The following is a 12852-nucleotide window of genomic DNA, read 5'->3' as shown; positions in this document are numbered from 1 at the left end:
TGGATGCATGACGTTGATTGTCTGAAGTTGTCCTCCCCTGAGGTGAAGAGTGACAGCCAGCTTTCCAAACTGCTCTGTTGTCGTTGCTCCTGGAGCAATGACAGCCACGTCACTATCTTTTGATGGAAGGTTCAAGGTACCACAATGAAGGTCTTGGTGTTGCGTGCGAGCTGTAAGGACAATTTTGAGCTCACTGGCACTGTCATTCTGGGCCACATACTCAATGGTTGACTTGAACTGCTGCACATACGGGTTGCACTCATGAATGGCCTCTTATGCTTTCAGCAAAAAAATTTAATTCAGACTGCTGTTCGAGATGTGGGCGTGACAATAATGCAGCTCATGGTTAGGATTGGGGAAGTCGATCAGTATTTTAGTTGCAATGGCGGAGAAGTGCTGTTCCTGTAGGCTATCTGCTCGTGCTCATCAACTCCAGGGAAGTGAAGAAGAGTTTGGTTGTAACATTAGTATATACAGCATCCAGCAGCAAAAGTGAACTGCAGTCAATGAGCTGTGGCCTGTTAAGTTCGCTGCGGACACAGGTAAAGACATGCTCGACTAAGTCTGCAGAGCCATGAAGCCCCGCCCCCTGCTGCTGCACAGAGCACTGTTCACTTGTTTATCCATAATGTATTAATACTGAGCTTGTCACGTGTCAAAATAGCACCAAATTTGACACTGTCAAATGTGAAGTAGATCAGATGAACGATTCTCAAGATAAGCGAAGGACACACATACATACAAACAGAGAGTCCTTACCCTATAGTTAGGTTTATGTGGAAAAATGGAAAATGTTTGTTTTAATGTAGTGTGAATGATTACTTGAAAGGTCAAAGTTATTAATTTTAACTTTCTGACAGCTGCCGCATCATTCTTAGTCTGCACCTCTTCCATAAATGTAATCCACAGAACAAAGAGCCCTTAATTGTGCATTATGAGTGAGTTTATGTAATGTACTTTCCACAACCAATGATGCCTGTGGTTACAGGTCTACAGTTCACCCAGATGACAGAAGATGGCAATTAAGAGCCACAGTTACCAGCACCGAGCAAGAGGGGTCATAACAGCAGCGTGGGCTTGTCATGTGTACCGGAGCCTTGGGGGAGTTTTAGTGGTTTATTGGCAAAGCGCTATAGGGGAACACAGTGTCAGAGGCTAAGGAGGATAAGTGAGGTTGATGCAGTGCACAGCTTGGATTTTTTTTCCTCCTCCTCCCTTTTGCATGTGATGCCTTTGTGGTGACTAAATGGCTCCGACACCAGAGGTTAAGGTGGCAATTAAAAAGTGTCAAGGAAGTTCCTTTTGTGTTAATACACGCCTCCCTTTCACCTCCCTCTGTCACTTGATATTGAGTGTCTTTTTAGACCTGGCCTCTTTGTCACCATACATAGTCGTATAACACACTTCATTAATGCTAATTTCAATGTATGGTGTTGTTCTCTCTCTCTCTCTCTCTCTCTCTCTCTCTCTCTCTCTCTCTCTCTCTCTCTCTCTCTCTCTCTCTCTCTCTCTCTCTCTCTCTCTCTCTCTCTCTCTCTCTGTGGCTTTCCCCCTACAAAAACAACAGATCTGTATAGCAGCAGCCCTTATAGTATGATCACATGTGGGCTTCAAGTAGTGAAAGATAAATAACTAATTAACTAATGGAGCAATTAAGCCAGGGAATGGCTGAAAACAAACATAACTGCACCACTTGCATTTGTTTCCTGTGGCATAGAGAAAGAAACAGTGACGCTAAATGCAAACAGCTTTTTAAAATATTGACTGTAATGTCTTGTTTTTCCTGGTGATATCTTTCTTGAAGTTAAGAATTATGGCTTAAAGCATTTTTGGCTTCTTCAGTGAGTCAAAAAACTGGAGGGCTGGTCCTCTTACAACTTTAGCATTCTCAAATCAGTCCCACCAAATGTATTATTCATGAAAGAGTTTGTCATTGTTTATAAGTGTGTATGTCCCACTGTGTGAATACATCTTTTTGAATGCAAATTTGTGGAGCTACTGGGACAATAGAAAGTTTTACTGTGTTTGAGGGGGAAAAAAGTTAAAAAGATGGTATAATCAAGGCAGTAAGTTCTCCTGTTGTCAAAATCAAACACATTTGCATTTGGATTTGTCTAACAATTGAACGCACTGTCGAGTACTCATATGATAAATCCAAATGTTTGTTTTCCTCTCTATGTGACATTTTGGTCATATGAGATTGGCACCACGCATCGTCCCCCTAACCTGAATTCTTATTGTTTCTTTCACTATAGGGACCTGTGTTTGACCTGTTTTCCAAAACTGATGCGTGTTGAACCTTTTGCGCCAAACCTGATGACCTGTGATACTGACGTTTGCACAAGTTGTGGACACAAGACACAGGTAAGGGCATCACTTAAATATATGTTGTTGTTGTCTATACTACACTTACACCTACTATACATGCTGTGGCACTCACATAATTCTTATTATTTATTTTTTTTAATATGCACTTTTAAACTACAAGAGCAATACAGAAGCCAAACTTAAACCAGTTTAACAAGTGTGTTTGGATTATTTCCATAAAAAAGACCTGTGTTTATTTCCCTGATAATGAAGAGTAGGCTTGGAGGCTCTTGACCAAAATTAGTTTTATGAAACAGTTCATTTTGTAAAATAATGTTTCATGCAGGCCCACATACGGCCCTAACAACAACACTATAATAGTCCACTACAAATAAATCATTTAATTATCGTCTGTTATGCACAAGAACATAACATTTGTTATATAAATCACTTCAGAACAAAAACTTTAAATTGACAAAGTTGCAGCCTTGCATGTGTGATGTTTAAAGTCATCAGCAGCAGTCATGTGCCTCAGGTGTGTTTTGATCTGTCCGAAAGCTACTGAATCAAGGTTCAAGACTACAATGATAGTACCCAAAATTAATTTAGTTCCAAAGTTAGTTCCTAAAATTGTATTTCTGTTCAAAGATCTGACTTAGGTGGGTCATCTAAGTTGGTTTCTGGACACAGAATAAGCCTGCTATACCAACATTTGATCTGAGTGTAAAAGAACCCGCAAAAACATAGGATCCTTTATTAAAATGTTCAGTTTCTGGTGCAGGTGAAAGGCTGAATTAATAGAGTGAGAGGAGTGTTACTTATTAACTGTGGTTTGAAGGTGTGAGAAAACCAATCATGCCACTGGCTACTGTAAATCCTGTCTTGCTGTGAACTGCCAAATGACATGTTGTGTGCGTGCTACTTACAATGCTGTGTTGTAGTGTTTACAGTTTGATGTATTACAGCATGTCTACAGGTAATTAATTAATGAGTCGTGTGTGTGCGTGTGTGTGTGTGTGTGTGTGTGTGTGTGTGTGTGTTGTAAGTAAAATTGAAAAACCAGTACACAAACAGCTTTTACTTAATCACCCATTGCAACTAAAAGTGGTTCACTTCTGTGGAACCATCAAAATATAAAACACCATCTAAAACATGAAATATTAAAAAAGCATGATACAAAGTTTTGGGGTTATTTGTTTTTTTTTTACTTAAAGTTGTTTAATGTCAGGCTGCAACTAACAAAAATGTCGATCACTGTTTCCCAAAGCTCAAGATGCAACCTAAAATGTCTTGTTTTGTCTCGACCAACAGACCATAACCCAAAGATATTCAGTTTACTATCATAAAGGACTAAAATATTCACATTTTAGAGGCAGGAACCAGAGAAGACATTCAGCAGAGGAGACAAAATGATTCATTGATTATATAAATTGTTGGCAATTGTTGGCATTTTCTTTCAATTGATTAATTGGTTAATCATCTAATCTTTGCAGCTCTAGACTAATGTTTCTGCCCTAAAAAAATCCCATTTGCTGTCATAATAAAGTTTTGGTAGCATGTGTTTAAAATTAGAATATTTGTCTACTTAAATCCCTGAGGGCAGCAGAGGAGTTTATTAAATTCTTCCATGCTGTTATACTCTATGAATTGTATTTGCCCAAATCATTCTGGATTCATTTTTAAGGCTCACTTCATTGTTAGTCATTTTCATTTTTTATTTCATTACCATTACTGCTTTGAGCAGGTATCTTTCAGAGAATTGTGGCACTCTGATATTCAAATATCCCAGGGCATTATTTAATTGGAATTCACCAATTCTGTGTTCTTGAGACAAATATGCTACGGGTTTTTGTCACAGCATATTTCTTCAAAGAATGTTTTTAATGTGGTCATCTGAAAATGGAAAACTATTGGTTTGTTCTTCCTCTATTCAACATATAACATTCTTACCCAATTTAACAGTTCTATCACTTATTGTACCACCGACTAAATAGACCGAAGGTTGTTTATTTAGTTTAGACTAACGCAGACTGAATGTTTGACATAGACAGAGTGTCAGAGAGGAGGCACTAACTGTCACTAAAGCTCAAATTTAATGCACACTTTATGGCTGACTGGAGGAAGTGTTCTGTGTGTTATACTTTATACTGTTTATACTGAAAGACAAAGTGTATGATAACACTTGGAAATAAGGTCAATCACCTCCTTAAATATATCTTGAAGAGATATTGTTAAATGGACTGAAAACAAAGTCACTTCAAACACCAAAATGTCACTAGTGTCCTCCAAGCTTTCCCTGTTTAAAGCTGTGCTACTTTACTAAAATTAATTACCTTGAAGCTGATGGGATGTTCCACGAAACAGCTGTTGCGGAGTGACCTTTGACTGTTAGTGATGTAACATGGTCATAAAAATGAAGCCCTCTCTTGTTTTAAGTGCAGCTTTATCACCCAGGTAGTGATACAACTGCAGATATGGATATCTTTTTATTACATCCTTCTGAAATCCATCTGATCCTGAGCACTTTATACTGTAGACGTCAGTCCTCGTTAAGAATTGTGTTACTTTTTTCATGGCCAGGCTTCTTTTTCATTATGAATTCATCTGCCTATTATTTTCTCAATGAACTGAGTTATTGTTTGGTCTATTTAATGTCAGAAAACACTGAAAAAAAATGTCCTTGGCATTTCCCCAAGATGTCCAAAATGAGGTCTTCAAATTGCTTGTTTTGTCTGACCAACAGTCCAAAACCCAAAGATATTCAGTTTACAAAGAAATAAAGAAGAAGCTGCAACCAAAGAATTCATGCTGAAAACATGATGTCAAAGCATTAAGCGATTTCAAAAATAGTTGCAGAATAATTTTCTCAGTTAACTAATCATTTCAGCACTATTTACTATGATATATATATGTTACATCAAGTCTCTTTCTTTCTCTTTTAGATTTTTTTTTAGATTTTGTTTGCAGATACAGAGAAATATCAGTCATCAGGAATTATTTATTTCCCTTTCCCTTTTGTATACAAAGACCTCCAAATGTCAAGGGCAAAATTTTTTGTCAGTTTGCGCTCAAGTTGGTAATTTGTTTCCTCTAATGAGTAATTGCTTAATTTGCTCTCTTAAATTAATTTAAGCTCTTGAATTATTAAATTATGCACTCAAATCATTCCATCCAGTTGCTCCAATCAGTCTAATGGCTTTAACTTGAGTATTGTGACAGCAGTTGTTGTGGCTACCTGGGAATCGAGACTGTTAGTCGCAGGCTAGCAGAAATGTTTTACTGTTGAGATTCCCTCAAATTACTGAATCCATTCCCTAAAACTGAAATTGTGACGTCATGTTAATCATTCCATTTGTCTTTGTTTGCTCAACGCTCTCTTTCATACAGTTTTAATGCTACATTGGATGTTGTTCTTCTGCTGGTCAATTTTGGCTGCACACGTGGAATCAAACAGTGAAAGTTATCAGGTCATGGACAATCTAAACTGTACTCTTGGGTTGAATAGTTTTATTTTTATTGGGATATGTGGATATATCTCTGGTTTTGTCTGTTAAACACCAAATTGTTTTATCTGTTATTATCTGTAATAATCAATATTTTCATATTGACAATGGATAAAATGACTACGAATACTGTGAAAGAGGTCACTCGTGGTGAAAAACCCACAGTTCCTCTCAGGTCTATGGATCATTTTAGCATCTTACAACTCATTATTTTTCACACAGTTATTGTTCATAAAGATGAACTAATCCTTTGTTTTTCCCATTTGCTCTTACATCGATTTCTTATCTATATACATATACTACAGAAAAGTTCAAACTCTGTATCTGCAGACTTACATTATATATGTACATTTAAATTGCCAGGATAATAATTGGAGCATCAAATATATACTGTCTCTATTTTCCCCCAGCCTGAGTGGCATTATGGCACAAGTTCCCAGTTAATTTCCACAGCTGGTAATGTAGCAGTTTCAGTGTAATGAACAGATGTTCGTGCAGAGCAGCGATATTTACCATTCTGCTGCAGCGTCTCTATCAGCCGTCGGGCTCTGGAATCCATGGATGTGCTTAAGCACAGCGTGAGTGTGTTGATATTGGTAATATCTCATCACTTCTCCTCTATAGATGTGCGGCAAAATCTCTCCTTCCCCTGATGACTTCAACTGTTGCTTACATAAGCTGCTTCATCCTGCCCAATCTCCAAAACAACATCCAGACACAACGTGCTGCAGATCAATGAACATTGCCAGAAGCTATTCACATAGCAGGACAAAAACATAAAAAACAAACTAACTCTGCAGGAAGAAAAAAAAATATCTGCAGAGAGTTTAGATGCGAGCCAGTAAGATTTTATAACAAAGACCTGTGGATACGACGGACATGCCTCATGTTATGCCAGATAATATGTGACGATATCCACACACACATTGCATTTCTCTCGTGCTGCTTGTGTGTGTGATTCAAGTGATGCTTCTGTTCTGTTGTCTTTGCATTTGGCATTGTATCGTCTAACTGTTTGGCTGGAGGACTATGAGTCACTGAAATCACCAGATTGTAAATTGATTATTAACCCTGAAAAGCACATTGGAATCTGGCAGTTGATCTCAGTGTTTGTGTTATTTATTTGTGTGTTTGCTGTAGTTAGTTTAGTTTATCAGTTTAGTTAATTTCTCACTGCATTATACATGTTGATAGGAAGGAGGAGCTTTAAAAAGCTGGAATGAACAACGACAGGGGAACAGACAGAAGAGAAGTTATGAATGTTCTCTTATTCAATTTTTAAATAAACAATCATCATCTGACTCTGCATTTCTACGGAGAGTTTTAGCTTCTATCAGTTTATTATATTGGTTTCATGACCCGCAACTTGTCAAAAACTAAATTCTCTGTTTCCAGCTCCTTCAATGTGAATATTTTCTGGTTTTATTAGTCTTCTATGATAGTAAATTGAATATCTTTGTGGACTATTTGTCAGGACAAAAGAAAACATTTTAGGTTGCATCATGGGCTTTGGGAAATGGAGATCAACATTTTTCACCATTTTTTGACATTCTGTAGACCAAACAACTAATTGATTAATCGAGAAAATAATCAACAGATTAATTGATAATGAAAATAATAGTAAATAAACATTAAATTGTTATTCCCTGCTTCTCTCTTTTTTCAGTTTTTGCAGTTCAAACTCTATTTTCATTTGCAAGAAAACGGTAGATCTGGTACAGAATTAGATGCAGCTATCGCATGGTTCTTTTACTGTTCATTAGGGGTTAATATTAGTGGTGTAACAGAACGTAGTTGATCTGTGTGCATGCATGTTTACACGCAGGTATGTTTACACGCAGTTTAATGTGCTTCAGCTGAGCAGCTAATTAGTTGTCTAGCTGCTAACTGATGTTAGTGGTGCACTTTTCCCTGGTGAATGTTTGTTTGGTGGCTCGTTCAACAAGTTAAGCTGCAGAACAAGATGTGTGTTCATGTTTGTAAGTTGTGGACACAGGCTGTTGTTTCTTTCACTACCATGTTTAAAGGAAGAAGGTATCATGCCTCATATTGCAATTTAATTTAATGGAGTATTGAATAATTTATATATTTTAGTTTATATTTAGCTTTTATTTAAACATTGGACATCTTGAATGTTGTTTTCATTTAAGACCATGGGCAAAAGTTCCTCGCTTTAAGTGTTTTACAGAATAAATGGAAAGCAAAGTTATTTTTGTCTCTTTTTTTTTTTTTTGCTGATCCGAAAAATGACCCAATTGGTGGTTCAAAACTGTGATATGATCCTAACCGTGAATTTTGTGATCCGTTGCACCCGTAGTATATGTCCTACACTGTAGATTTGTCCCTTTTTTTAAACTAAAAGCCACACAGAATTTGGTGTGTCCCTGACACTGGATATAGTATTAATCTGTATGCTTCAGAGCTTGAGTACAGCCTGACCCCCAAGTTTACTGTGCACAGCTCCGGTGGGAAAGAGACCTACCTTTTGACCCAAGTACACATCCCTCAAGTCATCTTATAATGTAGTCATCTGCCCTGCTGTTTGATGGGCAGTTACCTTGCGGGCTGTGAATCCTTATAGGATGCTAATTAACTGGAATGACAAGATAATTATGTGCTGCTGAATGGACCCATATCAGACTTTTTAATTGATTTAGCAATGCAGAGGAAAAAAACCCACAATATTCAATCAAATGTCATCACTCTGCTGAATCTGCTCAGCCATAAGAAATCCAAAACTGAACTGGATTATTGCACTCTCCCTTGGTTTTTATCATTTAACTGATAAACATGGTTGTTATAAGACAGTTATGGCAGGTCAGATATTAAGTGATTTATATACTATATAGTCAATTCAAAGTAAGTATTAAAGAATGAAGTAAAACAAGGACATATTAAAAAATTCAATACTCTTAATGGTGGCTTAATATGGCAGCCATAGACAGAGACAATATTGACATGCATGTCATGTTTTAAAATGCAGCACAAATAAAATATTGAACACTCTATATAAAAGCTGAACTCTGAGTAACGCATTAAAGTTGGACTACAGGGAGGACGGCTCCACATATAGAATAAGATTCAAATTTATGGTGAACTCAGTAGTTTAGTTGCGAGAATCAGAATGCATCTAACATGAAACTCATTTGAGCATCAGTGTTTTCACTCCCAATTAGTAGTTGTTTTTTTCTTTGTTTGTTTTTTAATTTCCTTTTCCACTCCTCTCAGGAGATGACTAAGGCTTATTTTTTGTGAAGTGGGCTTTAGTCATCCTTAAGTCAACAGAATGTGTTTGTCTGTCCACCACTGGTTCATCTCCCTGGTTGCTCTAAGCAGTACAGCATGAAATGCAAGGGACATTTCCATCTTACACCTCTTCATCTGACATCAAGGATAATGGCCTCTGTCAGCCTGTTAAAGGTTGGTCCGGCAACCCCTCCGTCACGTCCTGCATCAGCCTGTATTTCCATAACCTTGTCACTTTTATTGCAGCATAAATCGGTGTAAGGTCAGCCAAGTCCTGGCAGTGTGGATAGTAACAGGGCATGAGGTTAATTAAAAGACTGTGCAGATGAACCCCTTGCACCCCCTACCCAAAACCACCACCAACACCACATACACAGACACACACACACACACATGCACACAACCTTTGTCAGCCAAAGAATAAATTGCATGTGAAAAGCTTTGATGCACACCAACGCCCTGTATTGAACAGTTAAACCCAGTGCAGCATGTAGTAGATCCATGAGCAATGTGCACTCCCGCTTTCTAGGCAGTTTTGTCTGCCACTACGAGTTATGCTCACCTCCTAGTAATGGTTCCTCCAGGCTTGAAATTAGCACAATTTACCCTACTCTGTGGCACATCTTGGTGCTGAAAACCAACTGGTTGCACCACTCCCCACTCCTGATAAGCCCATACGACAGAGCAAGCCAAGGACATAAGGGAATATAAAAGTTGTCAGCTTACATGACCAAGTAGTGTTGTGTGAAATGACTTTAGCCCGACATTGTTAACGCTGAGCGGGTTGCCTCCGCCATGCTCGATAAAGGCAAATAAAAGGCCAGATAAAGCCCTGATGGAATGCAGTGTGTGTGTGGGTGTAGGGGTATAAAGTTTGCCATCTAATCCTTGGCCTCTATTATAGCCAGTGTTTAGCAACACAGACACCCTCTGCTCCATTCACCCTTGAAGACTTTCTCCTTCTCTGTGTCACTCTCATTCTCCTGTTCTATCACTCTATCGACTCCATCGCGCAGACTGATAGTACCCATACATAAAAGGTGCAAATATTGGTTCAAGAAATGCACTTTTTGAACATTTGTTTGTCTATCCGTATTGTTGTCTTTTCATTGTTTATTGATTAGGCGTATTTTTATATTTGGAGATTGTCAGTCCAGAAAAAGAGCCTATCATTCAAAACCTGAATGTCCCAGCAGTATAAAATATGTACCATGTAACTGCAACGTCCCTGTTTTGAGCCCAACTAGGGACTTGTGTCACATGACATCCCCCTCTTTCTGCTAATGTTTAATGTTGCTCTATACTATCCAATAAAAAAGTGTCCTTCAGTGGGGTTCGCAAGGGAAGGGTGAGCAGCAGAGGTTTGAGCCAAGGCCCATCCAGCCAGCCTCAGAGGGAAGAGAGAAACCATAGACATGACAAAACCATAAGTCTATTTGATTAGGACATTCTCACTGCTACTGCTGGCCATGTGCGTGCTAATTAGCATGAGTACAATTCATTACCCAAGGAGACATGGGATTATGTCTCTGGATCACTCAGCAGCTAAAAGTTTTGACACTCTCTAATTTAACAGATGGAGAGCTCACTTAACTTTGCCAGCTCCCAATAGGCATGTGATGTTAATAAAGGGAGGGGGGAATCATGCAATTGTGTGAATGTGTGCGCATGAGAAAGAGAGAGACTGGGAGATGAGTAAAAGCAGTGTTTATGTTGGAGATACTAATTGTGTTTGATTGGATCAGCAAAAAAGCAGCTGTTTCACAGCAGTAGGAACTACAGCGGATATGGTTACATATCACATCACAAATCATCCGACATGCATACGCAAGAAGTTGAAGCAGTGTTGCGTGAGGAGTTAACATACTCGAATAAGACTAATTGCTTGTTATTCTTATTTGACAGCATTTTTCAGTATGACTAAGTAGCTTCGAGTAAAGTCTTAGGATTAGCTTGAGTGGTCATATGTTGGTTTGTTCGCGGAGCACTCACACCCTCATAAGCCAGTCTTGTGAGTTGATCACAAAAGATTTGATCCCTGTCTTAATATCTGAAATATCTGGTCTGTGATAGGCTATTATTTTAATCACCTGATCCTGTAATCATCAAACTTTTAAGAATTACACATAAGAATAGTCTAAAGAGCCATCACAAGAGTAAAAAATGTTCTTTGCTGAAAGTAAAGAAAATTACACATTTATCTGCAAAGGCCTGCGATTATAATCTTTGCAAAAGTTCATTTTATCTCGTGAAATCATTCATGAATAGGGATGAAATGATTGGCAATTTTTTGAAAGGGAAACAAAAAGAAAACAAAGCTGGAGCAGGAAAGAAAGTATACTGCTGGTAGATGACGTATATCAAAGTTGTATTAAGAGGAGAATTTAGTGCCACTTTAACAAGTGGGAACAATGAATATGCATGGGAGGTGATTGCGAACAACATCAACACAGCATTACACCCGTTGTTGTTGCACATAAAGAAATGAAAAGAAAGAAAAAGTGTAACGTCCTATCAAATGTTCCAGTCAAATACAAATAGTAGACTACAACTACCCTCTGCATTATATGAATTACATTTTGCATCAGCTTTACTACCAAAGATATTGTAGAAGTTTACAACTAAAAGTGAAGGGTTTTTACTTTTATCTTTCAGTTCAGTTCAAAATTTCACTTTTAGCAGTTTGATGGATACAGGCTGAGATTTTATAAGTGGAAAAGACAGAAGTGACTGTGTTTGTCTCTAGAAGAGTAATAGATCACTGGCAAGATGACGTACAGTACATTGCTATCATCTGGGTCTGCCCTTGGGGCCCATGTTCATAATACACTCATTTAGAGTCCATGTTGAAGGTCTTCACCTACCTGCAGGTATATTCTTTTTTTTTTTTTTTTTAATATGTATTTATTATTTTTTGAGAGCATAGCAGGAATACGAACAAAAAAAAAACAAAACAAAAAAAAAAAATTCCACAAATGGACACAGCATATCCTTCATAATAACAATAATCACGGTCATAATTAAATTAAATACAAAGCAGTTTTTCTTTAAAAAGTACAAAATTGTAAAAATGTAGGGGGGGGGGGGGGGAGGGGGGGTTATACACAGCAAGGTACTTTACAATGGACACAACACATTAGTCCTCACCCTGAAAAAGAAAATCAGCACAGGGTCCCAGATCTTATCGAACACACCTCCTCCATCTTCATTATAAAATCTCAGTCTGTGCAGACATAATGTGTTTGCCATTTCTCTCAACCACAATCATATGTGGGTACAGAGTCCATTTTCCACATTTGCAAGATACACTTTTTTTGCAATCACCATTCCAAACAAAGCAACCATTTTTTCATACTTGTTGGGAAAAGATAAGGAGCTTGTTGCTCCAAGGACGGCTAATGAGCGGATAAGGTTTCCAGTGCTTCCCAAAAGCCTCCGAGAAACAATGAAAGATACCTGCAAGTGTATTCTTAACACTGACCTAGGTGTCTAGCTGAAGTTTATATCGTCCAGCCCAGATACACAATGACACCATAGTATGGTAATTTGTCTGAACGACTGAAATCTGAAATTACTTGTCTGGGACAGACCACTGTGAAAATAACAGAATATCCATCTCTTCAGTCCATTTACTGTAAGAGTAGACTGAAATCAGACAGGCAAAGAAAATGCTGTCTGACCCCATTCATATCCTTTGCTCCAAATTCCAGTTTCTGTGTTCTGCTAAAAGTTTCAATCTCCCTCAGAACAAAACTGCAGCAAACATTCATTCATACCTATAGCAGCTTCAGAAGTA

The 12852-nt window shown here is 38.0% G+C and overlaps 1 long non-coding RNA gene across 3 annotated transcripts in view; it reads left to right on the top strand.

Moving 5' to 3' along the window:
* The window catches only part of LOC137179769 (uncharacterized), a 261190-nt gene that overhangs the window by 193104 nt on the left and 55234 nt on the right, over positions 1-12852 (top strand). For all 3 annotated transcript variants that reach the window (XR_010927869.1, XR_010927870.1, XR_010927871.1), the window contains exon 5: positions 2256-2364. This is a non-coding gene — a long non-coding RNA (uncharacterized lncRNA). The remainder of the gene's footprint in view (positions 1-2255; positions 2365-12852) is intronic.

The sequence above is a fragment of the Thunnus thynnus genome, chromosome 3 (assembly GCF_963924715.1).
Source record: "Thunnus thynnus chromosome 3, fThuThy2.1, whole genome shotgun sequence".
In the NCBI taxonomy this organism is placed as follows: Eukaryota; Metazoa; Chordata; class Actinopteri; order Scombriformes; family Scombridae; genus Thunnus; species Thunnus thynnus.
This window is presented reverse-complemented; position numbering and strand designations above follow the sequence as displayed.